This window comes from Chlorocebus sabaeus, chromosome 9 (assembly GCF_047675955.1).
Source record: "Chlorocebus sabaeus isolate Y175 chromosome 9, mChlSab1.0.hap1, whole genome shotgun sequence".
In the NCBI taxonomy this organism is placed as follows: Eukaryota; Metazoa; Chordata; class Mammalia; order Primates; family Cercopithecidae; genus Chlorocebus; species Chlorocebus sabaeus.
In genome coordinates, this window is record NC_132912.1 from 108,155,529 (window position 1) to 108,176,872 (window position 21,344).

Sequence of the window (21,344 nt, forward strand, 5' to 3'; positions counted from 1 at the left end):
TACATTTATATATTCTCTATATATATAAGGATAAATATATATCCTATTAGTTCTGTCCCTCTAGAGAACCCTGACTAATACAGACACCAAAGTTCCAATCAGTCACCTCTTAACTCCACTTCTTGGTCCCTATAATGTATACCTGTATTACCATTTCCACTGCCACTACCTCATTTCAAAACAGTTGCTTTCCAAGAGGCCTTTCTGTTTCCTCACTGTCTCAGACTGATCTTTATAATGGCTTTCCATTGCCTAGGGAAAATTTCAAATCCCTTAGTTATTGCCTTAACTGAAATATAAGGCAATAATGTCTTGATAAGGCAAATTCCTTAGCCCCCTATAATTTGGAATTACCAAGACATTATTGCCTTATATTCCAGTTTCTATAAAGAAACCTTCTACCCCAGAAAATTTGATAGTTTCACTATTCCTAGAAAATAACTTGTTCTGTTTTCAACTAGCTCATATTAGTTATATGGAATGCTATGCTTTGCCATTTCCCACATAAAATCTTTCTTCTTTCTTTCAGAACTTTAGTGTATCACCCTTCTGCAGAGCGACTTCTTATTGATTGAATTGTATTAACTGTAAGCCACTATATTCATTCATGTGTTTTAGATATCAGGCATCATGTTTCACACATCATTATATCTACTATGCTAGAAAAGTGACTGGCATATGCTAAATATTTAAGTAATAGCCATTGATAACATACTTTTCTCTATCTGTTCTAGAATCTCTTCATTTTAGACAACAAAACTAAGAAAATAGTTTGCTTTATTTATTTATTTTTTTTAATTAATTTATTATTATTAAACTTCAAGTTGTAGGGTACATGTGCACAACGTACAGGTTTGCTACATATGTATACTTGTGCCATGTTGGTGTGCTGCACCCATCAACTCATCATTTACATCAGGTATAACTCCCAATGCAATCCCTCCCCCCTCCCCCCTCCCCATGATAGGCCCCGGTGTGTGATGTTCCCCTTCCCGAGTCCAAGTGATCTCATTGTTCAGTTCCCACCTACGAGTGAGAACATGCGGTGTTTGGTTTTCTGTTCTTGTGATAGTTTGCTAAGAATGATGGTTTCCAGCTGCATCCATGTCCCTACAAAGGACACAAACTCATCCTTTTTTATGGCTGCATAGTATTCCATGGTGTATATGTGCCACATTTTCTTAATCCAATCTGTCACTGATGGACATTTGGGTTGATTCCAAGTCTTTGCTATTGTGAATAGTGCTGCAATAAACATACGTGTGCATGTGTCCTTATAGCAGCATAATTTATAATCCTTTGGGGTATATACCCAGTAATGGGATGGCTGGGTCATATGGTACATCTAGTTCTAGATCCTTGAGGAATCGCCATACTGTTTTCCATAATGGTTGAACTAGTTTACAATCCCACCAACAGTGTAAAAGTGTTCCTATTTCTCCACATCCTCTCCAGCACCTGTTGTTTCCTGACTTTTGAATGATCGCCATTCTAACTGGTGTGAGATGGTATCTCATTGTGGTTTTGATTTGCATTTCTCTGATGGCCAGTGATGATGAGCATTTTTTCATGTGTCTGTTGGCTGTATGAATGTCTTCTTTTGAGAACTGTCTGTTCATATCCTTTGCCCACTTTTTGATGGGGTTGTTTGTTTTTTTCTTGTAAATTTGTTTGAGTTCTTTGTAGGTTCTGGATATTAGCCCTTTGTCAGATGAGTAGATTGCAAAAATTTTCTCCCATTCTGTAGGTTGCCTGCTCACTCTGATGGTAGTTTCTTTTGCTGTGCAGAAGCTCTTTAGTTTGAGAGATCCCATTTGTCAATTTTGGCTTTTGCTGCCGTTGCTTTTGGTGTTTTAGACATGAAGTCTTTGCCCATGCCTATGTCCTGAATGGTACTACCTAGGTTTTCCTCTAGGGTTTTTATGGTATTAGGTCTAACATTTAAGTCTCTAATCCATCTTGAATTAATTTTCGTATAAGGAGTAAGGAAAGGATCCAGTTTCAGCTTTCTACTTATGGCTAGCCAGTTTTCCCAGCACCATTTATTAAATAGGGAATCCTTTCCCCATTTCTTGTTTCTCTCAGGTTTGTCAAAGATCAGATGGCTGTAGATGTGTGGTATTATTTCTGAGGACTCTGTTCTGTTCCATTGGTCTATATCTCTGTTTTGGTACCAGTACCATGCTGTTTTGGTTACTGTAGCCTTAATGTGCAAAAATCACAAGCATTCTTATACACCAGTGACAGTCAAACAGAGAGCCAAATCAGGAATGAACTTCCATTCACAATTGCTTCAAAGAGAATAAAATACCTAGGAATCCAACTTACAAGGGATGTAAAGGACCTCTTCAAGGAGAACTACAAACCACTGCTCAGTGAAATCAAAGAGGACACAAACAAATGGAAGAACATACCATGCTCATGGATAGGAAGAATCAATATCGTGAAAATGGCCATACTGCCCAAGGTAACTTATAGATTCAATGCCATCCCCATCAAGCTACCAATGAGCTTCTTCACAGAATTGGAAAAAACTGCTTTAAAGTTCATATGGAACCAAAAAAGAGCCCGCATCTCCAAGACAATCCTAAGTCAAAAGAACAAAGCTGGAGGCATCACGCTACCTGACTTCAAACTATAATAGTTTGCTTTAAAGCACAGAAAATGCAACCTAACCAATGTATGTTCATTTTTAAAAAATTGTAGTATAATTACATATAATAAAATTCACCCATTTTAAAAGTACAGTGCTTTGACAAATGCATATAATTTATATTGGTATATAAATGTATATGTCAGAATTATATACATTTAACAAATGTATATAATGTCAGAATTATATACATTTAACAAATGTATGTAACAGTCACTATAATTGAGACAGAATATTTTCATTCTTCCTCCATGAACATCCCCTGGAAATTACTGATTTTTGTTTTTCTGAATAGTATGATATTGTATAGATATTCTCAACATTTGAGTTCTTTCTATTTTTGGCTACTATAAATACAGGTGAAATGAATATTCCTGTACAGGTTTTTGTGTAGAAATATGTTTTTATCAGTCTTGGATAAATACCTAGGAATGTAATTGCTAAGTCATATAGTATTTGTCTAACTTTCAACAAAAATAATTTACAAATACAAAATGGGGCAGGCATTTTCATTAAAAAAAAAATTGGCAATATCTGAGAGTTCCAGTTGCTCCACTGCCTTGTCAACACTTCATATTGTCAGTCTTTGTAACTTTAATCATTCCAGTGGGCATGAAGTTGAATCTCAAATTTTAATTTGTGTTTTCCTGTTAATAAAGATGTTTAGCCTCTTTCTATGGGCTTATTTTTCCTCTGTATATCTTATTTAATTATTTAATTAAGCCTCTATTAACATCATTTGCTCATTTTTATATGACTTTTTGTCTTTTTATTATTAAATTTTAAGAATTCTTCATAAATTTTATGTCTTTTTTTCTAATATTCAAAGTGTTTTTTTTTCCAGTATGTTATTCCTGGTCTGTGCCTACCATTTTATTTTCCTAACATTTTCTTTTAATGAAAAAAATATAATGTTGATATAGTATAATTTATCATTTTTTTCTTTATGGTTGAGCTATCTGTATCCTATCTAAGAAGTTTTTATGAAAACCAAAGTTTCAAAGATTTCAAAGATTTCCTTCTATGATTTCTTCAAGATGTTTTACAGTTTTACCTATTATATATTATGCTACATTAAGGGTCAAAGTTTATTTGTTTGTTTGCATATATTCCAGCACAGTTTGTTTTAAGCATTATTCTTTACCATTGTATTATCTTGGTTTCTTTCTTTTTCTTTTTTTTCTTTTTTTTTCGAGACAGAGTCTCACTCTGTCACCCAGGCTGGAGTACAGTGGCCCGATCTGAGTTCACTGCAACCTCTGCCTCCTGGGTTCAAGCAATTCTCCTTCCTCAACCTCTTGAGTAGCTGGGATTACAGGCGCACCACCACACCTGGCTAATTTTTGTATTTTTGGTGGAGACAGGGTTTCACCATGTTGGCCTGGCTGGTTCTGAACTCCTGACCTCAGGTGATCCACTCGCCTTGGCCTCCCAAAGTGCTGGGATTACAGGCCTGGGCCACTGCACCCAGCCTGTCTTGGTTTCTTTTTCAAAATTCAACTGACTATATGTGTGTGTATTTGTGTTTATTTATGTACTCTTTGTTCTATTTCATTTATTCGTCTACCCTTACTCTCATACCTCAATGTCTTGATTATTGTAAACATATATTCAACTTTGAAATTAGGTATTAAAATCCTTCAACTTTGTTTTTTTTCAAAAAGAAATTCTTTTCTTTGCATTTTTATATGTGCTGTAGATGCAGTTCATTAATTCTTTTTTTTTTTCTTTTTGACAGTCTGTCAACAGGCTGGAGTGCAGTGGCACGATCTTGGCTCACTGCAACCTCTGCCTCCTGGGTTTAAGTGATTCTCTTGCCTCAGCCTCCTGAGTAGCTGGGACTACAGGTGCACAGCACCACACTCAGCTAATTTTTGTGTTTTTAGTAGAGCCAGTGTTTCAACATGTTGGCCAGGATGGTCTTGACCTCTTGATCTTGTGATCTGCCTACCTCGGCCTCCCAAATTGCTGAGATTACAGGCATGCGCTATCATGCCAGGCCTCCACTGTGTTTTTGATTGGATTTTTAAAATGTTATATTTTTTCAAATGTATTTATTGTTAAATTGTCATATACTATTGTATGTATTTACATTGTTCAACATGATGCTTTGAATACATTGTGGAATGGTTAAACCTAGCTAATTAACAAATGCATTACCTCACATAGTTATCATTTTTGTGGTGAGAACACTTAACTTTCACTCTGTTAGCATTTCTCAAGAATACAATATATTATTGTGAATAGTGCCACAATAAACATACGTGTGCATGTGTCTTTATAGCAGCATGATTTATAATCCTTTGGGTATATACCCAGTAATGGGATGGCTGGGTCATATGGTACATCTAGTTCTAGATCCTTGAGGAATCGCCATACTGTTTTCCATAATGGTTGAACTAGTTTACAATCCCACCAACAGTGTAAAAGTGTTCCTATTTCTCCACATCCTCTCCAGCACCTGTTGTTTCCTGACTTTCTAATGATCGCCATTCTGATTGGTGTGAGATGGTATCTCATTGTGGTTTTGATTTGCATTTCTCTGATGGCCAGTGATGATGAGCATTTTTTCATATGTCTGTTGGCTGTATGAATGTCTTCTTTTGAGAAATGTCTGTTCATATCCTTTGCCCACTTTTTGATGGGGTTGTTTGTTTTTTTCTTCTAAATTTGTTTGAGTTCTTTGTAGGTTCTGGATATTAGCCCTTTGTCAGATGAGTAGATTGCAAAAATTTTCTCCCATTCTGTAGGTTGCCTGCTCACTCTGATGGTAGTTTCTTTTGCTGTGCAGAAGCTCTTTAGTTTAATGAGATCCCATTTGTCAATTTTGGCTTTTGCTGCCGTTGCTTTTGATGTTTTAGACATGAAGTCTTTGCCCATGCCTATGTCCTGAATGGTACTACCTAGGTTTTCCTCTAGGGTTTTTATGGTATTAGGTCTAACATTTAAGTCTCTAATCTATCTTGAATTAATTTTCGTATAAGGAGTAAGGAAAGGATCCAGTTTCAGCTTTCTACTTATGGCTAGCCAATTTTCCCAGCACCATTTATTAAATAGGGAATCCTTTCCCCATTTCTTGTTTCTCTCAGGTTTGTCAAAGATCAGATGGCTGTAGATGTGTGGTATTATTTCTGAGGACTCTGTTCTGTTCCATTGGTCTATATCTCTGTTTTGGTACCAGTACCATGCTGTTTTGGTTACTGTAGCCTTGTAGTATAGTTTGAAGTCAGGTAGTGTGATGCAAAGACTTGGAATCAACCCAAATGTCCATCAGTGACAGACTGGATTAAGAAAATGTGGCACATATACACCATGGAATACTATGCAGCCATAAAAAAGGATGAGTTTGTGTCCTTTGTAGGGACATGGATGCAGCTGGAAACCATCATTCTTAGCAAACTATCACAAGAACAGAAAACCAAATACCGCATGTTCTCACTCATAAGTGGGAACTGAACAATGAGATCACTTGGACTCGGGAAGGGGAACATCACACACCGGGGCCTATCATGGGGAGGGGGGAGGGATTGCATTGGGAGTTATACCTGATGTAAATGACGAGTTGATGGGTGCTGACGAGTTGATGGGTGCAGCACAGCAATATGGCACAAGTATACATATGTAACAAACCTGCACGTTATGCACATGTACCCTAGAACTTAAAGTATAATAATAATAAAAAAAAAGAAAGTAAAAAAAAAAAAGAATACAATATATTATCATTAACTGAAGTCATCATACTGTATAATATATCTCTTAAACTTATTGAATATCTCTAACTGTAAAAATGTTTTCTTTAACCAATATTTTCCCATTCATTCCTGCCCTGCTAACCGCCTCAGCCTCTGATAACCACTATTCCATTCTCTACTTTTATCCAATCAACATTTTTAGATTCCACACATAAATGGAATCACTCAGTATTTGGTTTCTATGCCATAATATTCTCCAGGTTTATCCAAGTTGTTCTAAATGATATAATTTCCTTATTTTTTTATGGCTGAACAGTACTACATTGTATGTGTGTGTGTGTGTGTGTGTGTGTGTGTGTGTGTGTATACGTTTCCTTTATCTATTCATTTGTTAATGAACACTAAGTTGATGCCTTTTTTTTTTTCTTTTGACTGTTGTGAATAGTGCTGCAATTAACCTGGGAGTACAGTACAGATCAGATAGCTCTTCAATGTACCGATTTCATTTCCTTTGGCTCTATACTCAGCAGTGGGTTCTCTGAGTCATATGGTAGTTCTATTTTTAATTTTTTGAGGAACCTCCATATTGTTATCTATAGTGGCTGTTGTTAATTTACATTCCCAACAAGAGTATGCAAGACCTCCCTTTTTTTCACAACCTTGCCAACACTTATCTTTTGTCTTTTTAGTTATAGCCATTCTAACAGGTGTGCGGTGGTAGTTCATTATGATTTTGACTGGCATTTCCCTGATAATTAGTGATGGTGAACATTTTTTCATATACTTGTTGGCCATTTTTATATTTTCTTTTGAAAAATGTCTATTTAGGTCTTTTGCCCATTTTTTTGTTTTCCTGTTATTGAGTTGTTTGAATTCCTTATATTTTAGATATTAACCCCTTAACAGATGTATAGTTTGCAAATGTTTTGTCCTATTCTGTAGGTTGTCTCTTCACTTTGTTGATTGTTTCCTTTACTATGCAGAAACTTGTTAGCTTGATGTAGCCCCATTTGTCTATTTTTGCTTTGGTTGCCTGTGCTTTTGAAGTCATATCCAGTAAACCATTGCTCAAAGCAATGCCATGGAGCTTTCTCCTATGTTTTCTTTTAGTATAGAAACAATTTGGGGATAGCTGATTTTAATGTTTAACAGCATTGAATCTTTTAAATTTTTTCTTTTTAAACATTGAGTCTTTGGATATACTCATTTAAGTATCTTAAAAATTTCCCTCAAAGGTGTTTTGTAGTTTCCATTGCACAGGTTTATGACATATTTTGTTAAATTTGTCCCTATGTATTTCTTGGTTTGTAATACTATTTTGCGTGGTATTATTTTTCTCCTATTTCAATTTGCTTTTGTTCATTGTTTATATATTGAAAAGCAGTTGATTTTTTGGTAATGCCTTATATTCTTTGATGTTTATTAACTCATGTATTATAGTATCTTTTTAATAGATTTCTTGAGAATTTTAGTGTAACAATTAGGTTTAAACAGAGATTTACGACTTTCTTTTAAATCTATATTTTTTCTATCTCTTTCTTGCCTTATTGTGACGGTTTTGACTTCTAGTACAATATTGAATAAAATGGTGAAAGTGGATATATTTGTCTTGTTTTAGTCTTAAGGGGAAAACATTGAGCATTACACATAATGTACCTCTAGGTTTTGTACAGGAGTGTTAGACGTTACTTTTATCCCATTTTGCAGTAATATTTTTGCACTCTGCATGGATATTACATTTTTAGTTACTTTTCCTATGTTGAATGAAAAGATCATTTGGCTTTTCTATTTTAATTTGGGTGTGTGTGTGTGTACATATATATATATAGAGAGAGAGAGAGAGAGAGAGAGATTAATTTTAAATGTTGAAGCACTCTTATATTCCTAAAATAAACCCCACTTGGTCATGATGTGTTAATTCTTCCTATGCACTGGTAGATTCAACTTGCTGAAAGTTTTTCAGAGGTCTTTTACATCTGTGTTCTGATATTGCTCTGTAGGAGTGTATGTGTGTGCTATGTTTTCATCTGGTTTTGCTATCAGGGTTTTGCTGGCCCCATAAAACAAATTGGGTATTTTTTTTCCTTCTTTTCAATTTCTTGAAATGATTTGAGTATAATTGACATAATTTCTTCTTTAAGTATTTACCTTTTCTCTAGTGAAGCCATTTTGGCTTAAAATTTTCATTATGGTAGAAATTTTCACAATACATCTTATTTATTTAAATATGTCTTAGACATAATACTATTTGTATTATCTGTTTCTTCTAGAGTTAGCTTTGTTGTTTTGTGTGTTTAAAGAAATGTATCTATTTCTTCCCTAAATTGTTGAATTTATTGGAATAAAAGTTGTAATTTTTATTTTCAGAATTTGAAGTTAACCCTTTTTAAAATAAATGATTTTCATTTCTCTGGTAAATTTCCTTTTGTGTTCATTCCTGTTGTCTATCTCTTTCACTAGATCCCGTAATCATATTTATCATAATTTTAATCAGAACAATTTTAAAGTCCCTTTCTAATAGTTTCAAGTGCTAGATTATTTTTGGTTCTTGTTCTCTGTCAATTGTTTTATTTATTGCAATGTGACTTTTTTATGGGTGTGTGTATCTCTGTGTGTGTATATGTGTGTGTATTTGTAACATTTTATTGAAGGCCAAACATTATTTCTTAAAGGACAGAAAAGGCTGAGATAAATTTTATTTACATTCAGAATGTTTTTTCTTCTCTCAGCCTATTAGTATGGTGGTTGAGTCAACTCAGTTGGTGACTAAATTGTGTTTGGGTTTTGCTGTTGCTATAGTTACTGTCAGTGCTCCCCAAGTTTCCAATTTCTCCAGTTGTGGACTGACATTACCTAGCTCTTATTTTGAGGCCTAAAGTGCTAGATTTTTCTTAGTGTTCTTTCTTTACTCTCAGCTTTCAGAGACCCTGTGGTGAGTCTCTGTTTCTGAGCTCTCGCCAATCCCCTAGTGGCAAACTGCAGCTCATCGTTACTCATTGAAAAGCTCCTAATCGGGGCAGGAAGTTTTCTTGGTTCCCTCCTTGGTTTTTCAACCTCTGTATTAGGCAGGCAGGTCTATGTGCCTAAATCTCAGGAGTAAGACTTTTTCAATGTTATTGCCCCTTCCCTGGTGGCAGGAAACCTCCTATTTCTTCTGATATCAGGGCTTCACGCACAGGTTGGGCTCTTTACGTTTTCCTTGATTGCAGCTAAACTCTTCCATGTATTGTTGGAAGGATGAGTGGGAGGGACAAGACTCTTGGCCTTCCTCGACGGTAGCAGACTTCTCGTTTGTCTCTGAATGATCCTGGGCATGAGTATGTTTTCTTCCTCTCTACAGCAGCTGAGAATTTGTGCCTAGTGTCTATGTAGGGTGTCGGGGGCAAGTTTTTTATGCCTTCCCTAGTAGTGGCCAAATTTGCCTAGACTGGGGACACAAGGATTTCCTACCCTGCTCATTAGTGAATGGCTTTTTCCTTGTTTTAAAGTAGACTTACACAGCAGGGGTAGGTCTTTCTTCACTCCTAGCACCCATTGGTTTTTGCTTCTTATCTGTGTATCTGTGAAGGTCAGGACTAGATCATGTTTTGTTTCTGCCCCTAGCAGCAACTCAGCACTACCTTGTACTCATAGAAGTCCCAGCATGCAATGGGTTTTTCAAAGTACTACTTATACCCACAAATCTTGTAAGAACCTACACAGTTATCCTACCAAGAGAGACTCCCTCAGGTCTCCCATGTCCTCAGTCTTTCACATGAACATGTGGCGGAGGTCTGTGTAGAAGAAATGGTGAGTAAGTATAGACTCTTCTTGGGTGTGAGGTTCTAAGATTGTAGCCTGTCATACTAACGTATAGGAGGCATACTCATTTCCTATTGCTGCTGCAACAAATTTCCATAACACAGTGCTTTAAAATAACATAAATTTAATGTTGTACAGCTCTAAAGATCAGAAGTCTCAAATAGGTCTCATTCCCCTAAAACCAAAATGTCATCAGGGCTGCATTCCTTCTGGAGACTCTAGGGGAGAATTTATTGTCTTGCCTTTTCTAGCTTCTAGAGACTATCCACACTCCTTGGCTCATGTTTGCTTCCTCCCTCTTCAAGTCCAGGAGGGTAGCATCTTCAAACATGTACCTCTTCTGCCTCCCTCTTCCAATTATGACCCTTGTGACTACACTGGGTCTACCAGATAATCCGAGAAAATCTCCTCACCTCCAGGTAAAATGATCAACAACCTTAACTGCATCTGCAACCATAATTCTTTGCCATGTAATCTAACATATTCACAGGCTATGGGGATTAAGACATAGACATACTCAGAGGAGGAAGTGAGGGTATTTATCTAACTACCCACATCAGGTCTTTCAGATATCAATAGAGTTTCTTTTGTTGCTTACCTTTATGACTTCCACATCTTCTTCTTCTGCTTTACCAAGGGTAAAATAACTCATCTATCCTAAATCTCTTCGCAGGATTTTGCCATCCTTTGGAATTCAACTCTGATGGCTCAAAAATTATGTTTGCATATATCTATATTTTTCTTAGTTTTAGGGTGAGAGCAATGTTCTCTTCAGCTTACATGACCTAAGCAAATGCAGAACTCCTCTCAAAGCCTTTCCTATTAAAAAATACTCAAGTTGTAAACCACTAAATTCTGAAATGTTCCTATTATATAAACTCATGCTGAACCATATAATTTAAGGATAATTGGTCAAAATAGAAGAAGAGTTTGTAAACATACAATATAAATTCACAACAAATTCCTCTGACACAAAGTGAATGCCATTTTAGGGATGCCTCTCTGCTTTTACATAATTCAGTCTAATTAAATCAAGTTTGGTGATACTTATGGGGAATGCACATATCCAGAAGTTTCTGAGACTCATGAAATCTTTATTCTAAACAATCTGCAAACCCACTCTTTAGTTCTTACTACATGAAATCTTTTCCAGAAATTTCTCTCTTTTTTGTTTCAAATGTCCATTTACATGTGCCCTTTGAACTTGTGACACAGTGTTTTAAATATACATTTAGAAGCAATTTTATATCATCTTTACTTCTTTTGTCAAAAATATTTTTAGTAAAGCCTCCAGGTTTCTGCTCTACATGACAGATCCTAATGCAGTTAAATTGAGCTTGAATTTCTCCAACCATCTATCCTCTTCTCTGTTTCTGGTTCCATTTATTCTTGTTCTTCACCTACTTTTTAATGCTCATACTGCAGGTGTCCAGTTGCATATTTTCTGTTGCTGCCCTTGCTCCAAACTCAACCTCCCAAGACTTAATGATGTTCATATCTCAAGCTTTCCACAGGAAAATTTATGTTTGGTAAAGCAGAATTGATCAATTAATTTTTACTCATGTGACTTAACTGTGTTTCCCAAAATGCATATGTTGAAGTCCTAATCCCCAGTTCCTCAGAATGTGACTGGATTTGGAGAAAGAGTGTTTAAAGAGGTAATTAAGTTAAAATTAGGTTATTAGAATGAGCCCTAATTCAACATGACTGATATCCTTAATTGTAAGAAGAGAAGGAGGAGAAGGACAAAGGCATGCACAGAGGGAAGACCATATGAAGACAGAGAGCAGAAAATGACCATCTAGAAGCCACGGAGAGCAGCCTCTGGAGAAATCTGCCCTGTCAACATCTTGATCTCAGACTTCTAACCTCAATAATTGTGAGAAAATAAGTTTCTGATGTTTAGAAAACCCGGTCTGTGGTACCTTCTTATAACAGCCCTAGTAAACTAATATATCATCCTTTAAAATTATGCACAGGTTTAGCTCCTCTTGGAAGCCTTCGCTGATCTTCTGTCTGGGTCAGATGGCTCTTTCTTCTGTGCATCCATAAATGCTGCAGTAAATATATATGATTATTTCTCACATTTCATTGCCATTGTGTGCTTCTTTGTCCCATAAACTCTATCTTTGAATTTCCAGCATCTAAGTACTTGGTATGTAAAAAGCAGCTAAATATATGCATTGAATTAATGAACATCCTGTCTTCTACAATAGACTGTGACCCTTTGAACATATGATAAAAATCTTATTCACCTTTTTATTTGAGTGTACTTTAGACTCTAAGGGGTACTAATTAGTTACATTTCTCAGTTCATGACACAGTATCATTAATTGTCTCCACATGTTCTCTCTTATTTAATAATCTGTTCCCCATTAGTGCCCATTTTCCCTTCCATTTTACACTTTACCTCCATAAATAACAACTCTAACATACTTAATGTGTACATTCATCTGTGTTTATTCTTGCAAAATGTATACTTAAAAAAATTTACATGTACTTTAATATAAATGTGATATTGTGTTATAAATCACAAATGTACCTGACTTTTTTTCTTTAGTAGTGCTTTTAAGGTCCATTTATATTGCTATCTGTACCTCTAACCAACTGTTTCTAACAGCTACATCCTTGCATTGTGTGTCTGTGTGTGTTTATCCTCAGCACCTAGATCAGTGCCTAAGGCAATGTAGGGTACTAAACTGTTGGAAAAAAATGTATAAAAGGTATCATATTCACCCAATTTTGCTGGTGATGTTGTCCTTGCAATTTCTACATTGAAATCTCCTTCATATCCATCCTTTTTTTTGCTGTCCTATTTCCACTGTCTTAGATTACACCCTCTCATCTTCAAATGTGGTTGGTTAGAATATGTCACAAACCCCTTTCTTTCCTGCACTACAAGCGATTCATCACATCGGAGTCTCATTCATTTTATGAAAACTCCGTGGTCATCATTTCTCTTCCTCCACTAAAAACTTCCGTGAGACCACACTGACCTTAGACTAATATCCCTGAGACTGATTTTGAAGGTCTTTCATATCCGACCTTAGCTCATTTATTTTTCCCCTTACTCTTCCCCAAAACAAGCTATTTCTATTCACCTTAAATACCCCATACTTCCTGACTCTGCTCCCTTTTTTGTTCTTTCTTTGCTTGTCTAAATCCGTACAGTCTTTACAGAAACAACTCATGTAAAACGTCCCCATGAAGCTTTCTCTATGGCTGCATGTTTTCTTCACTGACTTACAAGAATACAGAGGAGACCGTGTGGTGTAAGGGAGTCAGTAAGGCATTGCAGAAATCGTATTGCATTTGGAGACCTAGACTTGGAATACCAGTTTGGCATTTAATATCTGTGAGTCTGTGGGAAAATCACAGAGCTCCTTAAGCTTTCTTTTCCTTATCTGTAAAATAGGAATATTAATTATAACTTTATATAGAGTGTAGTGATTGAATGAGGCACTTTGCGTAAAACATCTGCCGCATAATAAGCATTCAATATGTAGCAGCTGCTATCGTCATGAGTGCTGCCTCTATCGTTCATTTGGCATCTAGCATATGCCACCGTGTTTAACTATTTAACTACTTTATGGGTTTATATCTGTCTCCTGTAAAAGTGGCTTTTAGAGACATGCTGTGTTTTACACTTATTTTGTATGTCCCAGAGTGGTAATCACAGTGATGGTGTCTTCCCATTTATTAAAAAAATTAAGAACCTCATCCCTTGAAAAATTCATTTCGATAGTATATCTTGTTATTTTAAGTACATAGAGTTAACTGTATATTACCAACATTAATAAAATGTTGCTACATAGAGATCCTCCTGGATTAATTGGGCACATTCCATTGAGGAACACGTTACACTACTACTGTGTTGCCTGGATGTCATCATTTGAAACTTAAGAAGGGACTCAGAGCATCTCTTAGGGTGATAATGGGTTCTTGGGTCCCCTTACCTCAACCACACTGAATAAGATTTTATAATTTTGTGGCATAAGCATAAATTATAACCATATCAGTTGATTCCTAAACACCACAGAGCCTGAGACCCCTCGAAATAGGAAAGGAAACATTTGTTATGGAAACACAGACCTAAATGCTCAGCTTCCTATCCTTCATATCCTATCCTTCATATCCTTCACCTCTATGAACCTCAGTTTATTTTTTAAATATAAATTATCATAGTTCTTCTTCATAGAGCTTGTAGAGAAAGCTCTGTAAGTTAATCTTATCTTAGCTGATCATCTCATCATCTTAGCTCATCATCTGGTAGGTAGCAGTTGCCTAAAACTGTAGTTACTTTTATCCTTCTTAAATTAGAGGATGTGATAACTGTGTCTTTCCGATAGCCCTCCTGTCCCCCTGTTCTGAGGAAGATGATTCTTTCTATAGTAGCTAAATCCTTGTTACTTAAAACATAGTGTTTGGACTAGCAGCTTGGGTAGCCCCTGGGAGCTTGTTAAAAATTTAGTCTCAGGCTCCATGGCTAGAAAACTGACTGAATTTGCATTGTGACAAGAATATTTAGGTCATTGGAAGGCACATTAAAGTTTGGAAAGCACAGGTCTAGATCAGCTTTTAAATCAGTAGGTTGGGTCTAGGGTGGAAACTAGAACTCTGATTTCTCATCAGCTCCCAGATAGTGCCTGTGCTGTTAACCCATTAGTTGCTCTTAGAGTAGCCTGTTTAGATCACCGGTTTCACACTTGATTATGTATTGGAATCAACTTTGCAGGAAGCTTCAGAAAACAGAAATTACTGGTTTTGCCCAGGTACAGAGGCTCACGTCTGTAATCCCAGTACTTTGGGAGACAGAGGCAGGCAGACCACTTGAGGTCAGGAGTGTGAGACCAGCCTAGCCAATATGGTGAAATCCCATCTCTACTAAAAAACAAAAACTAGCTACATATGGTGGCACGTGCTAGTCCTAGCTACTCTGGAGGCTGAGGCAGGAGAATTGCTTGAACCTGGGAGTTGGAGGTTGCAGGGAGCTGAGATGACACCACTGCCCTCCCACCTGGGTGACAGAGTGAGACGACATCTAAAAAAAAAAAAAATTAATTAATTAATTAAATTACTGGTTTCTGCTCTCAGGGATTTAATTGGAATGTGGTACAGTCTCAGCATCAAAACTTCTAAAGTCAGTAGTTCATTTGAATACACAGAAAAGTTTGAGGGCCACTGCTGCAGATTAATTTGGTTGAATTTTTTTCACACATAAATCAAAAGTAGCATTTCAAGCAAGACACTGTGTAAATTATATTTTAAAAAACCCACACTGGTGAGATTTTACTAGAGATATTTTGACCGAAAAACATGTAAACATGTATATGTACAAATACAGACATATAGATCAGTTTAAATCCTTTTAACTCCCGACTGTCTTGTGTAACAAGAACAAAGCAAAGTTGAAAGCCTGTGAAAGATATTATTCCAAGATGGAGTTAGGGCACAGAGTGAAGTGGAAATAGTTTAGAAGGAAACTTCACTGAGTGTTTGAAGCATTAGGGAATCTGGGTACTGTTTTCTGCATCACCAGATTATCAGTTGTTAGCATATCAGAATTCAGGTTGAGCCAGATAGATGGTTAACTATGTCATATATTTGATTGTTGCAATATGTTCCAAATCATGGCTGCCAGAGGTGTATCTTGCTGACTTTGGCATCTTCCTTCCCAAATCTCAAAAGAATGATAGAGGGATATATTTTTCAAAATGTAAGCAAAGAATTTATTTAGAAACAAGTGACATTTTAGTGGGCGAACATGTGTGAAAACAGTCTACCTATTGATAAGACTTGTAAAAATTCTTATTGGAAGTTTCACCTTTAAAAGAGATTGTAGCATCACATTAGGGTAGATAAATATTTTCGAGTTTTGAGCAAAAGCAATATATTTTCAGTAAAAGACATTAGATGACACATAATTACTCTAAAAAAATCATTAGCAGACAATACCATAGATACACCCCTCATGTGACAGTAACCCCAGGTTTAAAAATAAGTCCCAAAATTTTGTTTATTCACATTAGCTAGTGTTATACCAGAAGACAACTTTGAATGTGCCTAGTATGTTTTCACTTTTTAAAAACAGAATTGCTATTCAACTCTGTAGGAAAAGCAATTACAAAATAAGTTTTATCCATTCATTCAAAAATATGTATGGAATGCCTACTATGTGCTAGGTACTTTCAAAAGATATGAAATAAACTTCTCTTCTACATACTTAATTTTAAACTTCCTTCACTCAAAGTGCTATTGTGGGCAATGGATGATGTTAATAGTAATAAACTTTTGTTGAGAACTGAAATGCACCAAGCAGTGTGCTAGATTCTTCATTATCATCATCTCTTTGTATGTATTATTATTATACTTTAAGTTCTGGGATACATGTGCAGAAAGTGCAGGTTGGTTACAGTGGTATACACATGCCATGGTGGTTTGCTGCACCCATCAACTCATCATCTATATTAGGTATTTCTCCTAATGCTATCCCTCCCCTAGCTCCCTACCCCGAGACAGGCCCTGGTGTGTGATGTTCCCCTCCCTGTGTCCATGTGTTCTCATTGTTCAACTCCCTCTTATGAGTGAGAACATGTGGTGTTTGGTTTTCTGTTCCTGTGTTAGTTTGCTGACAATGATGGTTTCCAGCTTCATCCATGTCCCTGCAAAGGACATGAACTCAACCTTTTTTATGGCTGCATGGTATTCCATGATGTATATGTGCCACATTTTCTTTATCCAGTCTACCATTAATGGTCACTTGGATTGGTTCCAAGTCTTTGCTATTGTGAACAGTGCTGCAATAAACATTCAAGTGCATGTGTCTTTATGGTAGAATGATTTGTAATCCTTTGGGGATATACCCAGTGATGGAATTGCTGGGTCAAATGGTATTTCTGGTTGTAGATCCAAGACATTTATGTGGCCAAGAAACATACGAAAAAAGGCTCATCATCACTGGTCATTAGAGAAACGCAAATCAAAACCACAATGAGATACCATCTCACACCAGTTAGAATGGCGATCATTAAAAAGTCAGGAAACAACAGATGCTGGAGAGGATGTGGAGAAATAGGAACTCTTTTACACTGTTGGTGGGAAGTGTAAATTAGTTCAACCATTGTGGAAGACAGTATGGCAATTCCTTAAGGATCTAGAACCAGAAATACCATTTGACCCATGATCACCATCTCTTTTTTAAGTGACATTGCAACCTTGTGTGGCTGGGACAAGGATAATCCAGGCTTTAGGATGAGGCAACTAAGTTGTAGGGAGATTGGGTAACTAGAGAAACAATAGACAGTGGGGTGGGCATTTGATATCTGACAATCTGAATCCAGAACCCAAGTTCCTAAACATGACGGAAGAAGCAAGTGTGTTGCTTGGACTGAAGCACTCCTTGTCCCAGTCATACTGCCTTTATTGTCAGAGAAAAGTGATTCTTGTTCACATGGAAACTTGTTCTGCACACAGCCTAGGAAATTTCCATGCACAAAAGAAATCCATAGTGTCAATGAGCTCCAGCCAAAGCTCACCTGGAGCACACTGGTGATTGAACAAGTATTGATTATTACCACTTTCAGAGAGAAAGGACAGACACCATGGGGAATCGTGCATTATCTTAGTAAGACAGTATTTAAAAGAACCTATTCAAGTATCTGGGCTTTGGTTGTGTGATCAATAATGATTTAGCAGGCTTATACCCTGCCTCTCTGTGCACCTCTTTTCTTCCCTCCATTGACACTATATTATTGCAATCCAATTTTGGTTAAATTAAATATATATTTACTGTATTTATCTGATACATGGTATTGTTCAATTGTAGAGTACTGTGATTCCATATTCTGACTGGCATCACTTTTTAATGTTGTAGTTAATAATAGCTTTTATATAAAAGTTAGCTTAGTTTTCACTGGTATCACCATTTTTCTGCAAACTCAACAAAAGAAGTATAGAACCCTTTAGAATACTTTTTTTCTGTAGTAGCTAAGCAAATATTTGTTTTTCCCTTTGAAACAGTCCTCCATCCTGTGCCTTCCAACCTTCACTTCTACTCTAGACTGGTGGCATTCTGAACGGTATATTCAAACTTTTGGGATTTTTCTATACTTCTGTGATTGATCCAGTGTTTCCTGGATGAAGTGCCTTTGCCCTTCTTGCTCTATGCCCTAATTTGGGAGAGGCACACTTTCCAGTGATTTCCTGAGAATAAGGCATCAGAGGGAATCTTGAGACCTGAAACATTTCTGAAAGTGTTATTTGCTATCTTCATGCTTGACTGAGAATTTTGCCAGATATGGCATCATAGGTCAAAAATAATTTTTTCCTCAGAATTTTGAGAGCATTGCTTCATTTTCATTCAGCTTCTAGTGTTGCTACTGAAAAATCCTGTGTCATTCTAATACCTGTTCTTTTGTCTTTGATCTTGTTTGCATGTTTGTTTGTTGTCTCGAATATTTTATAAACTTATTTTTATCCCTGGTGTTTGAAAACTTCTATTAGAGACCGGGCATTACATAGCTGATTGGAACATGAGTAGAAATTGTTGAGTGATTGGTTGGAGTCCTGGGAATTGCTCTTACGGAAATACCAATTAGCCATATCTCTGAGTCTTTTTCTCTCATGTATTCTTGTTCTGTAGGGATGAAACAAAAGGCTTTACTTATCTTCAGCCAAGGTGAGGCCCAGGGTTTAGATGGGTAGTAATTGTTAGGTATGAGGTCAGTGCCAGAATTCTTGGAAAAACTTTGTGGCTGGTGGCTGGAGTAACTTCAGCTTAACCTCCTTGTTTCTACCACACTCTCTCTCCCACTGTGTGCTGCACGTAGTGTTCCCTAGAATGAAACCTCTATGACTCAAAATCTCTACAGATAAACCCCATGCTGCAGGGGAGAAAGTGAAGTTGCCCAACCAGCTAGAAGAGGGAATGGATCAGGGTACTGACTTTTCTACCAGTGTCCCTACTTTTTTTTTCTGGTGCTTCACTATTATCTTCTGTAGTATTGGTGCCCCAAATTCTGGAGCTCTCATTGACTTTGTTCTAATTATCTTCCACTTATGAAAGCATTTGGGATTCAGGTTTCTTAGAAAAACTAATCCCTTCCTCCACTTCCAATATTCTAAAAACTTGAAATCCTCTCTCTGGTCTGTTCCTTTTGTAAATGTATAATTTATTTGTATTTACTTTCTCACAATTTAGTGGAGTTTCATGAGGGTACAAGAATTAATTCATATATGTAATTGGCATTTTGTGATTTAAAAAGTCTTTAAATTCCTCTTAGATCTAAATTGTCTATTGTGGCATAATTAGCAGGCAACATACACATTGACTTTATGAATATATATTAAGCGTATAACACATAATGATATATTTTAAGCTGGTAGAGGGAACACTGTGGTCGCTACCAGTAAAATTCATCTGATTACAGTGCACACAACTTCACTACTGATAAGCTGTTTTTTTTTTTTTAATTATTATTCTGTTGAAAACAACCTAGTAATCTTTTCTAATGACAGTCTAGCAACTGCTTCAAATCTTTTGTGAAATACATAGTAGTGTACGTATAAATGAATGAATAAGTGAACAATAAATGAATGCCTATTATTTATTAAAATAACACAGCAACAAGAAAAAAATTCTGGTCCAATACAGTGTAGTCTTCAGACATCTGTTTGAACAATAAAATGTTTTCATTCTGAGGGCTTTGTGGAGCCTGCATCTCCAGCATGTCAAGTCAGCTTCAAAGGCTGATGAGAGTGCATAAACCACTGGTGCTCTTCCCATTTGCTTCAATGAAATGATCATCCAGTTATTGCAAGCATGAGGTTGGATTTCTCAGGCTTCTGGGCATTGCCGAGTTTGACGGTGGCATGCAGGAAGATGAGGAACAGCATGAAAAATACCCATCCCCTCGGCAAGCATTCATCCTGCTCTAATCTGCCACAGCACCCCTGGACTTTTCCAATATTGATAGTCCTCTTTATACAAGTGAATTCTGAAAGCTGTCTCATTAATGCACTGAATGGATAGTGGTGTTTAACCAATGCCATTTTCCAGGTCTCCCTTATCCACGTGTAACAATCCATCACGGGAGTCAATTTTATTCCTAGGCATTTCTCACTGCAGAATGTTTCTTCTAGAAACCAAAGCTGCCCTTTCCCTTTTTAAAATCATCACTCTTTTCCTCTCTCACAGAGGAGTGTGCCTATATTCTCTGTCTCCCTCCTCCACTCTCCCTCTCCCTTACTCTGAATGTGTAGGCCCTCTGGGCTCATCTTTACAGGGCTTATGATGTGTTTGACAATCACTGATGCCTGCTAGGCTTCAGTTCATGGGGTAAGCAATGTCAGGCATGAGCTTTCCTGACAGATTAGAAGGTGCTTCTTAACAAGGGGAAAATCAAATCAAATGCTTGTCACAGGAAATTCCAAGTTGTGTTAGAAGGCAGACCAGGCAGGAGAGAAAAGAAATAGCTGGAAGAAGGTGAAAATGCTTTCTAATAAATAAGATGCAAACACCTGAAAAACAGCATCAACCCAGGAGACAACAGAGACGCTGCTTTCAGAGTCTTTAAGGATGTCTTCTGCTTTTATGGTAAACAAATGAATTTTAACAAGACTGACACACACATATAGAAAACACAGAATGTGGAGATGGTTAACAAAACCATTATGTCACCAACCAATGAAAGTTTATGTAGCCATTAAAAAGTTGGTTACGAAAAAATTGTAATAATATGGAAAATGCTTTTTAGGCCAGGCTAAGTGGAAAAGTGATATAAAATTACTTTCAGAATGATGACAGCTACATACATATCATGCATAAAGAAAAGGTTCACTTTATGCCAACAAATTAAATTTTCAGGGGTGGAGCTCCATAAATTTCCCCTATTTTCCACATTTTTTAAAGGGTAAGTCACCCTAATTCTGTTAAAAAAATAAAATAAAAAAAAGAAACAGCCATGCTTCTTTTTCAAAAAGAAGCAGTCTAAGAAACTTCAGGCCCTAAAGGAAAAGAGTCAAACTTCAAAAAGTGTGAGGAAATACAATCAAGTGTGTTAGCTATTCCGAGTCTGCAGTCTAATGAAAATGGAACCAAAGGAAGAGCCAAGATTAATGAGAAGGGCAAAGACACAGTAGAGATTTTTAGTAATAAAGCTAAAAAAAGTGAACAAAGTAAGTTAGACACACTTTGTAGA